The sequence below is a fragment of the Sparus aurata genome, chromosome 8, assembly GCF_900880675.1.
Source record: "Sparus aurata chromosome 8, fSpaAur1.1, whole genome shotgun sequence".
Taxonomy (NCBI): domain Eukaryota; kingdom Metazoa; phylum Chordata; class Actinopteri; order Spariformes; family Sparidae; genus Sparus; species Sparus aurata.
The window spans coordinates 3,566,087-3,581,234 of NC_044194.1; the positions used below are offsets into that span (position 1 = coordinate 3,566,087).

Consider the following 15,148-nt stretch of genomic DNA (forward strand, 5'->3'; position numbering starts at 1 on the left):
GATAATTTTCCAGATCAATTAAGTCTCAGTTTGTCAAAAGACTAATTAAATAAAAGGCTGTGAAAATGCGTATTTAAAGAACACACAGCCAACAGACGTTATCGACGTTGAATGCACCATAACCTGTAACTTAAATATTATAGAGCTGCTGCTGTATATTAGCAGCTAAGAGAACTGACCGACTGTCTTTGCGCGTAACTACAGTTGTCAGAGCAGATTTATTGCGATTTTTTTTATTTCTTACTAGCTTTTCTGTGCCGAGGTGGCGGCCATGTTGTTGTTGGTGACGTGCTGAGTCAGATGATCTGGTTCACTGAGCAGTTTAACACGAAAAAACATGAGATTATGCTTTATCTACAACAAACTGAGGCTTTATTGACTCGGAAAATTATCTTTCAAATTGACAAACATCACATGTGTGATTCATGATCCAATTTAAGCAGAATCAATACATTATTTCTCTATGTTTACTACCATACAAAGTTTTTCTGGAATAAGGTTCCATAGGGTCTGAGGGAAAAGGGCTTATAGAAAGCTGAAGACATGCTTTAAAAAAAATATTTTTCAAGTCAATAAATTTGCAGTTTCTCATAATTTCAGTAAAATATCATGTAGTTTTGTGTGAAACCGCTCAGTGAACTACATCGTCTCACTCAACAGACGTCACCAACACTGAAACTGCCTCCAACTCGGCACAGAAAAGGTACTAAAAGAGATGAAAATCACAATAAATCTGACCATATTGACCACAGACTTATTTACACACACGCCGTATTAACTGGATTGGCCCGTTGCAGCGATACGTTAGTGCATCCACCATATTGGATGTGGCAGGTTTGTCCTGTAAACAAATAAAAGTAGCCTGAAAACTGTTGGTTTTCTGAATAAGAAGCACGAAAATGTACATTTAACTGATTATGTCGTTTTTAGATTAAATGATTTATATTCATGTACGTTCCAATAATGACATCATTGAGACAAATGATTAGCAAAATCTGCAAATCAAAATAAGACCCTGCAACTGGCAGAGAGTCTGCTTTCTCTTCTTTTAGCAGTGAAGTGAAACACTGCATGGCAGAATATTATAGAAACTCATTTTAATGTTTAAATTTGCAAGAGGCTGAAAATTGATTAATGACATTGATGTTTGTCAAGTTAAAAGGTAATTTTAAGCCTTAATTTGTTATTAAAGTAAAATCTGATCTAGTTGTGTGTTAAAGCGCTCAGTGAACTACATCGTCTCGCTCAACACACGTCACCAATGACAACATGGCCGCCAACTCGACACAGAATTGGTACTAAAAGAGATTAAAATCATAATAAATCTGATCATATTGACAACTATAGTTATGTGTCTGAACTACAGTTAAAGTTTTATATTTAATTAGTTTAATGACAGACTGCAACTTTCCCAAGTTGATAAAATATCTTTTAATTTGACAAACATCATATTTGTAGTTCACGTCAAAATTCAGAGGGGATGTAAATAATATTTGTTTTTTCCATTCACTACCATACAAAGTTCTTTCTGAAAAGAGTTCCCATGAGACAAAAAGAAAGAGGTCGGGGACTTCAGCTTCCTTTATTTTAGAAGTATTCATTAAATGTTGTTTTTCTGTTGTCTAATATAAAGTGGTGCAGCAATGACTTATAAAACCAAGTAACTTAAAAAAGAAGTGAGGGTCATTACATCATTGAATCTCTCTTTAGGGCCACCACACTAACAGCCAACATGAAGAAATCCAAAAGAGTCCAGAAAATGATAAAAACAACTTCAGACAGTCGGTCACTGAATCAAACACTAAACAGCCTCTGATCCTCTTTTCATCATGTTATGAACAAAACAAGAGAAAATAAAATTACTTTATGTTATACATTAAATGTTCTTCAGGAATTTGTTAGTGAATAAAAGTATTTAAAGAACCGAAAATGCTGATTATTTTTGTTGAATAGTTTGTTTCTGATGATTTAACAGTTCTCAGAAAAATAAAAAAAACTCTACATCATATCAATCAGAGCGTCAGTGTGACACATTAAAGAAAAACATTGGCAGACAAAAATGCTTCATCAGAATCTGAAAAAATAAAAATGATCAGTAAATACACATTTATTACATTAAATGATGTGAATCTTTCTGTAGAAAATCAAATGTTTGTTCTACTCAGTGTGATTGACAGGAGAGATGATCAGAGGAGCAGAGTTTTTACCACCATGATGAGGACATGGACTGAAGAGTGGGTAGAGTTTCTGAGTGAAGCAGCAGCCAGTAAAGGAGTAGATAAGAGCTGCAGCATCAACGTCATAAAAGGAGACCAGACCCTCCTCATAATCCACAAACACCCCCACCTTCTCAGGCCGACACTTCAGAGAGAGAAGGATTTCAGTGTCAGCACAACCTTTGTACTCATTTTTATTCCTCAAACATATCGTCCAGTAACCATTCTGAGGAGTCAGTGTGATTTGTCCCTTCCTGTTGATCGACTCTCTGACCACTCCTAAATCCCAGTCAGTCTTCTCTTTTACTTGAACCTCATAATAAAATCTTCCTGAAGAGAAACTCTGCTTTGCTAAGACACAGGCACATGTATCAAATCTCGCTGGGTTGTCTCGAAGATTCTTCCTTACATCACCACAGTTTACTTGTTTTCCATCATCAGACAGGATGAGATCAGGTTGTGCTGTATCAGGATCGAGTGTCACATCCACTGCATACTGCTGGACCCTCTTCAGCTCGGCCTCAAGCAGCTTCTTCATCTGTTTACTGAGCGTCTCCTCCAGCTGATTCACAGCTCTCACCACAGTCCCCTCATATGAAGGTGGATGGACGCTGACTCCTGTCCAGTCCTTGGTGGGTGGAGCAGTGTTCAGTGATAGGGAGCTTTGGAGGAAGGTGGAGGGGTCTCTTAGAACTGTGAGAGCTGCTCCACCTCAGAGCTTCTCTTCTCCAGCTCAGAGATTTCCTGTTCCAGCTCTTTGATGAAGCCTTCAGCCTGTTTCTCTGTCTCTCTCTGCTTCTCTTTGATGGTGTCGATGAGCTCGGCCTGGCTTCTCTCAACAGACTCCTTCAGAGCGCTGAAGACCTGAACACCAGCTGCTATCTCTCTGTCTGCATCTTTCTTACTGAGCTCCACTGAGCGCTTCATCTCCTCAATCTTCAGTCGTCTCTTCTGGATCATCTGCTGAATTTCAGCGTCTCTCTTCCCCAGCTCGGCCTTCTTTCCTTCATATTCTTCTTTCAGAGGAACAACAGAATGTCCCTGGTGGTCTGAATAGGTGCAGAGTATGCAGACACACATCTGGTCGGTCTTACAGAACAGCTCCAGCAGTTTATCGTGCTTCGTACACATCCTGTCTTCCAGGTTCTCCACAGGGTCGATCAGCTGATGTCTTTTCAGGCCTGACATTGTCAGATGAGGCTCCAGGTGAGTCTCACAGTAGGAGGCCAGACACACCAGGCAGGACTTCAGGGCCTTCAGTTTGGTTCCAGTGCAGACGTCACAGGGAACTTCTCCTGGTTTGGAAACTTGTTGCTCTGAGCTGCTGCTGCTGGCTTTCTGTTGAGCTGACTGTCTGAACTGAGCAGCCATCTCAGAGATGAACGTGTTGACCTGCAGTTCAGGTCTGGTGTAGAAAGTCTTTTTACAGTTGGGACACTGACACGGGACATTTTTATCCCAGTGTTGAGTGATGCAGGTTTTACAGAAGTTGTGTCCACATGGTGTGCTGACTGGATCAGTGAACACATCCAGACAGATGGAGCACAGAAACTGATCTTCAGTCAGCAGACAGCTGGCAGCAGACATGTTTACAGTCTGAGGATGAAAAGTGAGGAAGAAGAAAACTGTAATACATATCTCTTGATTAAATGTTCATTAAACTATTACTAGTGGAATATAAGGAGTCATGATGAGCTCTGACGGGAAAAAATGTGCCCTGGATACACCTCTGAGTGGAACTTCCTGTCTGAGTACAGTTCAGGTTTTGTGTTACAGATAATACCGGTTTCTGAAATGCAGTAAATATTATCAGCTGTACAAAGACACAGAGCAGAAACAGTAAAGTTGAAAGGACAGAGTTATAAGTTCAAAGTTTCTTACCTAAGTGTTTAACAGCCATAAAAGTTGTAAAACCGCCATTTCGCGTCATTTGGAAGCAATAAAATTCTCTGTCAGATAACATGAGACACTGTGCTCTGAGCTAGGCTAGTTAGCCTTTAGCAGACTAGTTTATCTGTGTTTGTCTTTGTTATGGATGGATTGAGCTGCTGTGCTTTACAGTAAAGGTATGTGGTTTAACAAACTCAATTAATATCAGGTATCAAGCATGATGTTTTAATATCAGGAGACAGATCAGTCAAAGTGGGTAAATTAGCTGAAGCTAAAGCTAGCTGTGACTGTGTCCTATCTAACTTTATCCAGAGTTCAGTCACTGTGGTTTGATTTCGACCTGTTTTGTAGTTCTGACTAAATGTACATGTTGAAATTGGCCGTGTACTCACCAGTGTTTGTCAGAGATTCTGCTGTTGTGTTGAGAAAGTTTTCTTCAGAGAGAAACACAGAGACTCGTCTGGACTGCAGCTCTGCTGTCACTCAAACTTTCACTTTCATTTTTGAGGAAATGTGACTTGTAGTTTTTTCTCTCTCAGCTGCTCCTCCTCTCAGTGCAGCTCTGTGGTTTTATTGGCTCACTGAAATAACCTTGACACAGATTTGAAACAAGTTGACATTTGACTCTTTTTCCCTATAATGGAAGTATTACGGAAGAGCATTAGGGTCAGGGATGGGGGGATAAAATTAGAGGAGCAAGTTTTTTGAATTTTCTTTTTTGTTTTTCATTTTGTGCTTCATGAAAAAAGTCGAGAATAAAGTCAACTGTTCTGGTCCTTCAAATCAAGTTTGGGGAGTGACTGACAGCTATGCGAGCTGCTCGCTGACTCTGCCATTCCTACTTCCTTGGAGTGCGTCAGGCGTATTCGTTTATTTACGAGAAGACAAACCACGACGTTCGAGTTTTACCATTTATTTAGAATTGTATCATTAAGCAAACGTTGATCGATCGAGGACCTTCTCTGTTTGACAAATGGAAGATGCTGTTACTCTGCAGCCCAGAAAAAAAATGCAAAATTTCTCTTTTCATTGTTTCTTATAATTTTAGTTACAGAAAATGTATAGTGTCTCATTGGTTAAGCAGATAGATAAGGTGAATAACATTTCATTGATTAAACAGTTGGGTGGAGCCGTGGTTTAGACTTAGCTTTCCTATCATTGGTGCACAGGCTGCCACTTGGCGACACAATTCCTTCAATCCATGAAGACAACGCCCTGTTGAGAGAAAACCTCCCTGTCCTGTCTTCTAACTTTTATCATCCTGCACTTGTTTGGGTTTCTTGTGTGAGTTTCTCTGTTGACTCCTTACTTCTCATCAAAAGGACTCCATCTCATTACAAATTATGAAGTCCAACACTCTTTTTTCAAAACCTGTAAAACTTATCAAACCTATCTTCTCCCACAATTTTTGCTCAATTGTCACCAAACTTACTAGAGAGCATCTTCAGACTGTCCTCCACAAAACTTGTTTCTCGCATTTTTGATTTATCAAACAGTGCAATCAATCTACAGTGCATCAAATTGTTTGACTGTAAACAGTACTGTAAACATATACTATCAAATTCTTGCTAAATACATTTTCAATCTTCCTGAAAAAGATTGAGAATATTTTGGAGTCATGGTTGATGAAGTTTGGCTAATATCAGAATTTTATCTCAAAAACTGAATTTTTGAGAACATTTTGAATTCTGCTCTCATGGGAACAACTGGAGTCAATGTAAGACTGACATCAGATTTTCTCTTATGAAGCAAAACACTTAGAGTTAAAAACAAATCACCAACATTTCCATGCTGTCAAGATACAATTTATGTATTATCAGATTTTTGTTCAGGTAACATAATTTCTGACATTTTGACCATTTTTGAAATCTGCCTTGACAACAGCTGTGCCAGACAGTGACTTCCTCTGAGTCGACAAATGAAGCTGCACGGCAGGTCTCACTTCCAGCCACTTAGCTCAGTGAGTTAGGAGCAGGTTCTTGGTGTCAGGGGTTGTGGGTTTGAGACCCAGCAAGGATGATGATGATGACGACAGATCAAAATGTCAGATGTCCTCAACATGAAACACAAGACCATTGTCCTGATGGTGGCATCACAGCAAGCCTCTTAATTAAGAAAAAAACAAATAGCTTGGACCGGGCCATGGGTGAAAGCTAACCAAATTTTGCATGAAGGTTCAGTCTCATGCAAGATTACCTCAGCTGTAAACCCAAGCCAATAGTTTGATGGTGGCGCTACAGCAAGCGTCTAAAGTTAAAACTTTGAAAATTCATAACAAATCAACCTGCTAGAACTTCACACTTTCATCAAACTGTTGCCCCAATACTAAAGAAACTTTTGTGTATTTAAACCTATTAAAAATTATGAAGTCCATCACTCTGTTTTTTTAAAACTGTAAAACTTATAAAAACCTGTCTCCTCCCACAATTTTTGCCTACAGTGAATGAAAATGTTTGACTGTGAACACTACTGTAAACATATACCTGCAAATTGATAAATAAAACTTCAATGTTCATGAAAAAATTGAACATTTTTTAGAGTCATGGTAGATGATGTTTGACAAATATCAGAATTTTACCTAAAAAACTGAATTTTTGATAACATTTTGAATTCTGCTCTCATGTGAATAATTGCAGTCAATGCAAGCAGCATTTTTAAACATCAGTTATTCACTTATGGAGCAAATCAATAGTTTTTACAGTGGTTTCAAATCTGCCTGCACAACAGTGAATGGCTTACTTAATTTGTGAAGCCAGTGTTGTGTTGCCACTTGCCAATTAGCTCAGAGTGATAGACGACAGTCTTTGGTTCCAGAAGTTGTGAGTTCAAGCCTCAAGTGGTCCAAAATGAGCATTGTTGTCAACTGTCTTGTCTTCCTATTCTCCTGTTTGTTGCTCAGAATTGCCAAAATTTGCCAAAAAATAGCCCGGACCCGACCCATCGCTGCGCAGCAGCTATAATTGTCTATAACCTTGGCCTCTCCACAGTAAAGGAGCTGTGTTCTCTCTCATACCCTGGCTTTTCTCTCCAATGTATTAACCCCTCATGAAAAGGATTAATGCTTGCAACCAATCACATTTATCAGCAGGATATGTACAACTCTTTTAATAATACAGTATGTGCATATTAATTAAATCACAGTGTTTTAGACTTAAATCAGGCAGGTAAATAGTAGGGCTGGGACGCAGAGACGCTTCATTAACGGCGCAGTGGCGGTTCGTCAATTCTCCGCCGTTGGTCATTCACACAGAGCGAAGCACCGCTGGAATAAAGACGAACCGCTGTGTAATTCACACAGAAAGCTGCGCTGCGGCTCCTAAAGAGACGTGACGGTACACGTCATGATGATGACTTTGGGTTGTTTCCCAGGTGTCCCCCCTGTCAGTCTAAACCCGCGGATCGTTTATAATGTGTAGTGATTGAGAACCCGGCCCCCTAAACATCCTGGAAGGTGAAAGAGTTACGTTTTTCGCGCTAAATTACATAATCACCATCAGTAAACTGGTCGCTGCATGACTCTGTCACTCGCAGGGACGGAGGCTGTTTTCTGGGGGAAAGTTCCTCGAAGTCTCGGTCGGGACGGCTGACCGTCACTGTGATTTATATCAACACAACCACTTAAGTTAAAGGTTTTTGCCGGTGACAGACGCTGTTGTTTTTCGGGTAGAAATGTGACGAAGAGTCGATAGGACAGGCAGGAGGACAGACGCTGCTCCGCCTACAACTGCGGTATTTTTTCCCCATACAAGTTACCAACGACAGTTACAGTTACTGCGTTACTTTTGTTTGGTCATGTAACGTTAAATTAATTGTTAGATTAGTCGACTAATCGAAAAAATAAACGCGAGATTAATTGTTTGGAAAAATAATCATTTGGGACAGCTCTAGTAAATAGTAGTGCATAATAATTTGTAACAGCAGTCAGGCAATTAATCAGACAGGTAAATTAATGAATCCTAACAAGTGTAACGTTAAAGGTGAGTTTTTTTTTAAATGACGCAACGGCAAACTTCATTTATATGTGTATCATATCAGTATTGTTAACTCATAAGCCACCTAATGCAAGTCGTCAACCAGCCACAAGAGAATATGAGGCTAGCTAAAACTGTGAAATGTTTGCTGTTGCCTGAACGACATGCTGTATTCACTCAACTTTATTAACGGGTCTGTTCACAACTATTTCCCGGCTAGACAAGCTGCAGAGCCTCTCAAAACTAACATGAAATAACCTGCTAATGTTCCCTCAGAGCATAACGTTGTTCCGTTGTTTGCTACAACTTTGTTGCTAAATGCTCAACCTGTTTTCATTCATTTAAGGTGCCGTCTATGCGCTGAGGTTAGCAGCCGTTAAGTAGTAAACGTTCACTGACATCGACATTATTGTTAATTGTACAGTGAATACTGTCAGTAATAATAAGTTGCTGCAGTTTAGGCTTGCAGAGCGAAGGTTGTGAGGTTGTAGCCTTTTAATGTTTGCTTAAGGTCAAAGTTTAATACTGTGCTAAATGTGGTTATGATATGAACTCATCTGATCATGGCTTCTCAGATATCATCATGCTTATATGTGTGCTAAAAGCTCCTGTGAGAGAAAGGACATTGTGTGTAATTATAAGACACGTGATGCTTTTGAGGAACCGTTGCAATGAGACCAACTGTTGCTGAAAAGGAATGACGCTTTCATTGGGCCTGAGTGATAAATACTGGTCATATAAAATTCATTTTTGACCCTCTTCATGGTTTTCTTTTGCTCTGTAGATCGACATTGATGTCATCCAGCTTATGGACGATTCAGCTTTGGCTGAGAACGGAATCCATACAAAGTGGAGAGGAGCCTCAAACCTCTTAACCTGATTCCAGGCGGAGGTTAACTACACGGACTATTGAGATCGGATGGATACACCAAGAAAAACACTTCACTAAACAGGTTCGAGCAAAACAAGGAGGGGGCACTAGAAAGGTTACTATGGCAACAATCCTGGATTAAATGACATCCTGGAAGAGGGGAAGAGTCTTTTTCCCCTAAAGGTGTTTCAAGTAAAGGCCATGAATCAGGCTTCACTTTTAATGTATGGGACTTTAAACAAAAATGACATTTCTGATGATGTTTCAATTGGCACCATATATGACGCTGTCAAACTACAACAGCTGTGATTCTACATCACCACTCAGCCAAACCCAAGATCAGGTGATCAACCTCTTGCACTGACTCTGAACTCAGAGATGATTATCTAAGCTTTGAGGACCAGGATGAAGTTATTGAAATTTCTGACAGCCAGTCCCTGTCTCTGTCACCCAGTTACTCAGCTCAAGACCACGACCAGATCAGCCTTCATCACCCAGTTATTACAGATCGCTCAATGAGGTGAAGACAGACGAAGGGCAGGAATTCATACAATGTGAGTACATGAAGAGTAACACATGACTCAAGAGGGCAAAACTTCTAAAAATTAAACAGGAAATCACAGAAACACAAACAGAATCATGAAACCACCAAGTTCATTTCACAACATTTACTACTCTGCGGATTGGAAAGCTTACATCTTCAGGTTTTCTCTGGGTCATGACATCAGACAACATGGTGAATTACATGACATCCCTTAATGGGTGGATATTATATCCATTATGTAGAAAATGTATATTAGCTAAAATGAAAATAGTTTTAATTTACAAGATTACTCAACAACAGTGATTTGAGTTCATTTTTTGTTTAATGTAAAAATCTGCAAACATCAAATCCAGATGTTAGACAAATGTAGTCGAGTAGCTAGGTAGCTAGACCAAACTAGTCAATCCGTCGAGCGTGCGCTTACTCCCTTGACTAGTTTGGTCTAGCTACCAGAACACACGGATGTCAACAAACAGGTAAGTAGCTCCTTGCACAAATACACTGTTTTAACTACTTTTTTACTCAGTTTGAGTCATACACGCTACAGTGCTGTGTGCTAAGGTGTCTGCTGATGTTGCATAACTTTTGGTGTGAGATGTGGAGCATGTTAAGACGCTTAAAACACAGTGTAAAGTTCTGACCCCATGCTGTTAGCTGTCAATGCTAAATCTCCGTTCACGGAGCTCTGTAATGGTTGGACCAAATGTGTTCGCGTCTTCGGTACTGGCAAGTCAAGGGTAGCTTGAGCAATGAAGCTGCATGTTTAAATCAACTGAAGTTCTCCTTTAAGAGCAGGTCCTCATGTGAACACAGGCTGCAGTTTGTTATGAGCTCCACTAGAGGGCGGTGTCACATCTCACTTATTCGCTACAAACCAGTTAATAATAATAACTGTATTTATGGACAGGTTTAGTTCACATCAGCTGCTCAAACCTTCAATAACACAACATCATCTTACACTAAAACCTCTCTCACATGTGATCTGATCTGAGAACAGCTGATGGTGATTTTAATCACATGATTTGTTCGCCATAAGAAACATCAGCTGCTGAAAACAATGAAAAACAAATTCACTGATTAGGGTAGAAGAAAAAATATTTTACCATTCATCATTTTAAAAACAAAATTAGAGAATATTAACATTAAACATTAAATGATGTGAATCTTTCTGCAGAAAATCAAACATTTGCTCTACTCAGTGTGATTGACAGGAGAGATGATCAGAGGAGCAGAGTTTTTATCACCATCATTACGACCAGAACCAAAGTATGGGTAGAGTTTCTGAGCGAAGCAGCAGCCAGTAAAGGAGTAGATAAGAGCTGCAGCATCAACGTCATAAAAGGAGACCAGACCGTCCTCATAATCCACAAACACCCCCACCTTCTCAGGCTGACACTTCAGAGAGAGACTGACTGAAGGGCCAGCACCAGCTCTGTACTCAATTGAATTCCTCAACCATATCGTCCAGTAACCATTCTGAGGATATAGTTTAAGATGTCCCTTCCTGTTGATCGACTCTCTGGCCACTCCTAAATCCCACTTAGTCTTCTCTTTAACTTGAACCTCATAATAAAATCTTCCTGAAGAGAAACTCTGCTTTGCTAAGACACAGGCACATGTATCAAATCTCGCTGGATTGTCTGGGAGTTTCTTCCTTACATCACAAGAGAAAACTTGTTTTCCATCATCAGACAGGATGAGAGCAGGATGTGCTGTATCAGGATCGAGTGTCACATCCACTGCATACTGCTGGACCCTCTTCAGCTCGGCCTCAAGCAGCTTCTTCATCTGTTTACTGAGCGTCTCCTCCAGCTGATTCACAGCTCTCACCACAGTCCCCTCATATGAAGGTGGACGGACGCTGACTCCTGTCCAGTCCTTGGTGGGTGGAGCAGAGTTCAGTGATGGGAAGCTTTGGAGGAGGTGGAGGTGGTCTTCAGACTGTGAGAGCTGCTCCACCTCAGAGCTTCTCTTCTCCAGCTCAGAGATTTCCTGTTCCAGCTCTTTGATGAAGCCTTCAGCCTGTTTCTCTGTCTCTCTCTGCTTCTCTTTGATGGTGTCGATGAGCTCGGCCTGGCTTCTCTCAACAGACTCCTTCAGAGCGCTGAAGACCTGAACACCAGCTGCTATCTCTCTGTCTGCATCTTTCTTACTGAGCTCCACTGAGCACTTCATCTCCTCAATCTTCAGTCGTCTCTTCTGGATCATCTGCTGAATTTCAGCGTCTCTCTTCCCCAGCTCGGCCTTCTTTCCTTCATATTCTTCTTTCAGAGGAACAACATCATGTGTCTTGTGGTCTAAAACAGTGCAGAGCATGCAGACACACATCTGGTCGGTCTTACAGAACAGCTCCAGCAGTTTATCGTGCTTCGTACACATCCTGTCTTCCAGGTTCTCCACAGGGTTCATCAGCTGATGTCTTTTCAGGCCTGACTTTGTCAGATGAGGCTCCAGGTGAGTCTCACAGTAGGAGACCAGACACACCAGGCAGGACTTCAGGGCCTTCAGTTTGGTTCCAGTGCAGACGTCACAGGGAACTTCTCCTGGTTTGGAAACTTGTTGCTCTGAGCTGCTGCTGCTGGCTTTCTGTTGAGCTGACTGTCTGAACTGAGCAGCCATCTCAGAGATGAACGTGTTGACCTGCAGCTTCGGTCTTGTGTAGAAAACCTCTTGACAGTTGGGACACTTGTACGGGACATTAACATCCCAGTGTTGAGTGATGCAGGTTTTACAGAAGTTGTGTCCACATGGTGTGCTGACTGGATGAGTGAACACATCCAGACAGATGGAGCACAGAAACTGATCTTCAGTCAGCAGACAGCTGGCAGCAGACATGTTTACAGTCTGAGGATGATAAGTGAGAAAAAGAAAACTGTAATTTGATATCTCTTGATTAAGTGTCCAATAAACTATTAGGCCTAAAAAAAATGTTTTGTTTGGTTCCAGTTTCCGATCGACCCTGTCAATTTATGTGCGACCCAAATTATTTTATGAGTTTGAGACGGTTCAACACCCACACTTTTTCTGCAGTTTTTCCGCGGTTTTGCACAAACGTCTCACTACGGTCAGTCACTTTCTCTGGCCGCTCTAAGTCTGCTCTCGCTGCAGCTGCCTCCTCTCCCCCTCCCTCTCTTGGGACTGACCGGCTGATGATTGGCTGTTCTGCCTTAAGTCCCGCCTCTCTTTCTGTGTTAGATTTATTGTTCAGCTCGTGTTGATGAGGCGCACACTAGCTAGGCTCATAGACACCGGCACAGATCCACATAGACAAAGACGCCTCACTGAGCGGGTTGGTCCGCAGCTGCGATACGTCGCCGGCAGCTCCGCCCCGGGAACTGATAAGAGTCAATGGATTGAACTGTATAAAGCTCCTTCTACAAAGTGCTATAGGTTAATGTCTCATTTACACATTCACACTCGTACGGATATATTCAGGAAACAGAGAGGAACCAGAAACAACGTCTGTAACGTTCTCTGAGGATTATAAACATTAACTAATTAATTTTTATGTGTTTACAGCTGCCAATTATGTAACACTGTTACTGTGATGATACATGACAGTTAAATATTGAATCTGTGTATAATAACTAAATCCTGACATGTAACTGTGATTATTGATAATTTAAGTACTAATAATAACAATCATGACAAAAAATTTACAAAGTCTGCAGATCAAGATAAGAAGCTGCAACTGGCAGTGAGCAGCTCTCTTTTCTGTTAGCAGTGAAGTGATAAACTCCATGACAGAACATTATAAATATGATTATGTATACAACAACATTTAATGGTAAAATAAAAGTAAAGTTGCAGCAGGCTTCTATCATAAATGTGCACCATATAGTTTATCATCATCATCATCATTATTACTACTACTATTCTTCTGAATATTCTTGACTTTGAATAGGAGCAGCTGTAACGCTGCAATTTCTCATCATGGATCAATAAAGTATTTATGTTTCTGATTCATATATTATGCAGTCAGTTGTCCATATTTAGAATTAAATTAAATGAACCAAGACAGATGTCACATTTACATGTTAGGGTGTGGTTATTATAGACACAGATTCAATATTTAAGTGTTATTTATCTTCACAGTAACAGCGTTACATACCCCCCCCACTTATTTATTTTTTTAAAACACCACCACCACATCCATCCCCCGTACTTTTGAAAAGCTTGCTACACCCCTGCCGTAGATCTACCCTGAGCGCTTCGGAATTGCTACAATGCTAACCTATGGGGACAATCGTTTTAACCACTTTTTGAGAATCATTCCAAGACCTATCGAACGCGAGTTGGTTCCTAAACAAGACACCACAGTGCGTGTTTAAAGCCCCTGTACAGACTTTTCATTTAGTGTTGATTTTGGCGGCCCCGCTGGACGAAAGCGGTAGTGTTTTGCCGGAATGAAGACTGCATTTCCCATGAGCTCTAGCGCCCACTGTCGTGAAGACGTTTGTCTGGCCGGCGCGTGTAGATTTGTTTTGGAAACGTCGGAAAGACGACGGGACTTGCTTTGAAAACTTTATTTTTTTTTAGCAGTTATCTGCAGCGTGCATATGGACGAGGTACTGTGTCTATTTGTATTTCTACTTATAATATGCCGCCGGTGAAACAAAGTAATGCTGCTGTTGCACTGCAATTTCCCAGCTATATATATTACCCACGGTGCTACAGAGCTAGCGTTACAGCAAAGTCACAGTGATTGTGATGGATGTTTTGTTCTAAGTAAGAAACTGAATCATTTATAATGACAGAGGATATTACCGATGCATCGTTGCAGGTCGGCTGGGCTGATACACACAGCTGAAATGGATGCGTGATCTAAGACGTTTGTTGTCGTTTTCACGAGTGTAGTATCTAGAGCTAATCTTGTGGTAATGTTAGCCAGCTTTGTTGTAACAACATGAATTCATGTATTGCTGTAAACTACGTCCCGCATTACATTTCATAAATGAAATAAAATTTACAAACCTGTCTAGGAGGAATCGGGCGAATTATGGATCCGACCCTCCCTTCAAGCCCCGCAACTCTCTCCATCTCTGGAAGGAATCGCCAATGTTTATCCGTGTTTTAGCCCTAGCTCGATCGGATTCCCTCTTGGCCTTTCGTTGGTCTTCGGTTCTAATTCTTTTTCTTTTCTTTGTCTCATTATCAGCCATGACAAAAGTTTTAGCTCGGTTAGCACTGGCTAGCGTAGCAACAAAACAGCTATGCCGTATCCTGAATGTCGTCAGTTCCGGTCTGACTGCCGTAAATCGTTTCGTCAGTGGTCCGACCCGACCAAGGCCTTTCAGAGGTATAGAATTAGACTACTTAGAAAAAGCGTATCTTCACGCTGATGGCTCATTTGCTGTTGTAGGTAACAGAGACACATCAGCAGAAACCAGAGACTTTTCTATATCCAGTTAAAAACTCCGTACAGGGGCTTTAAGTCAAATAGTGTGGAAAAGCCGTATAATGTTTATATTTCCGCAGGCAGCCACTCACCTCTGTTTATTTCTGGAAAATCCTTTAGGCTAAGGTGGAGCGGCTGAGATCCCACTATAGCCACAGAAGCGAACACTTTTTGCTTTTTGCTTTGTTTTGTTTACAAAAAGCAACGATCGAGCAGTGCAGACGTAATGTCGATATTATCTCCATGTGTAGATGTCAT

The 15,148-nt window shown here is 40.9% G+C and overlaps 1 pseudogene; it reads right to left on the reverse strand.

Moving 5' to 3' along the window:
- Window positions 1-1,563: 1,563 nt before the first annotated feature.
- LOC115586557 (uncharacterized) lies at window positions 1,564-12,327 on the reverse strand (annotated as a pseudogene).
- Window positions 12,328-15,148: the final 2,821 nt, after the last annotated feature.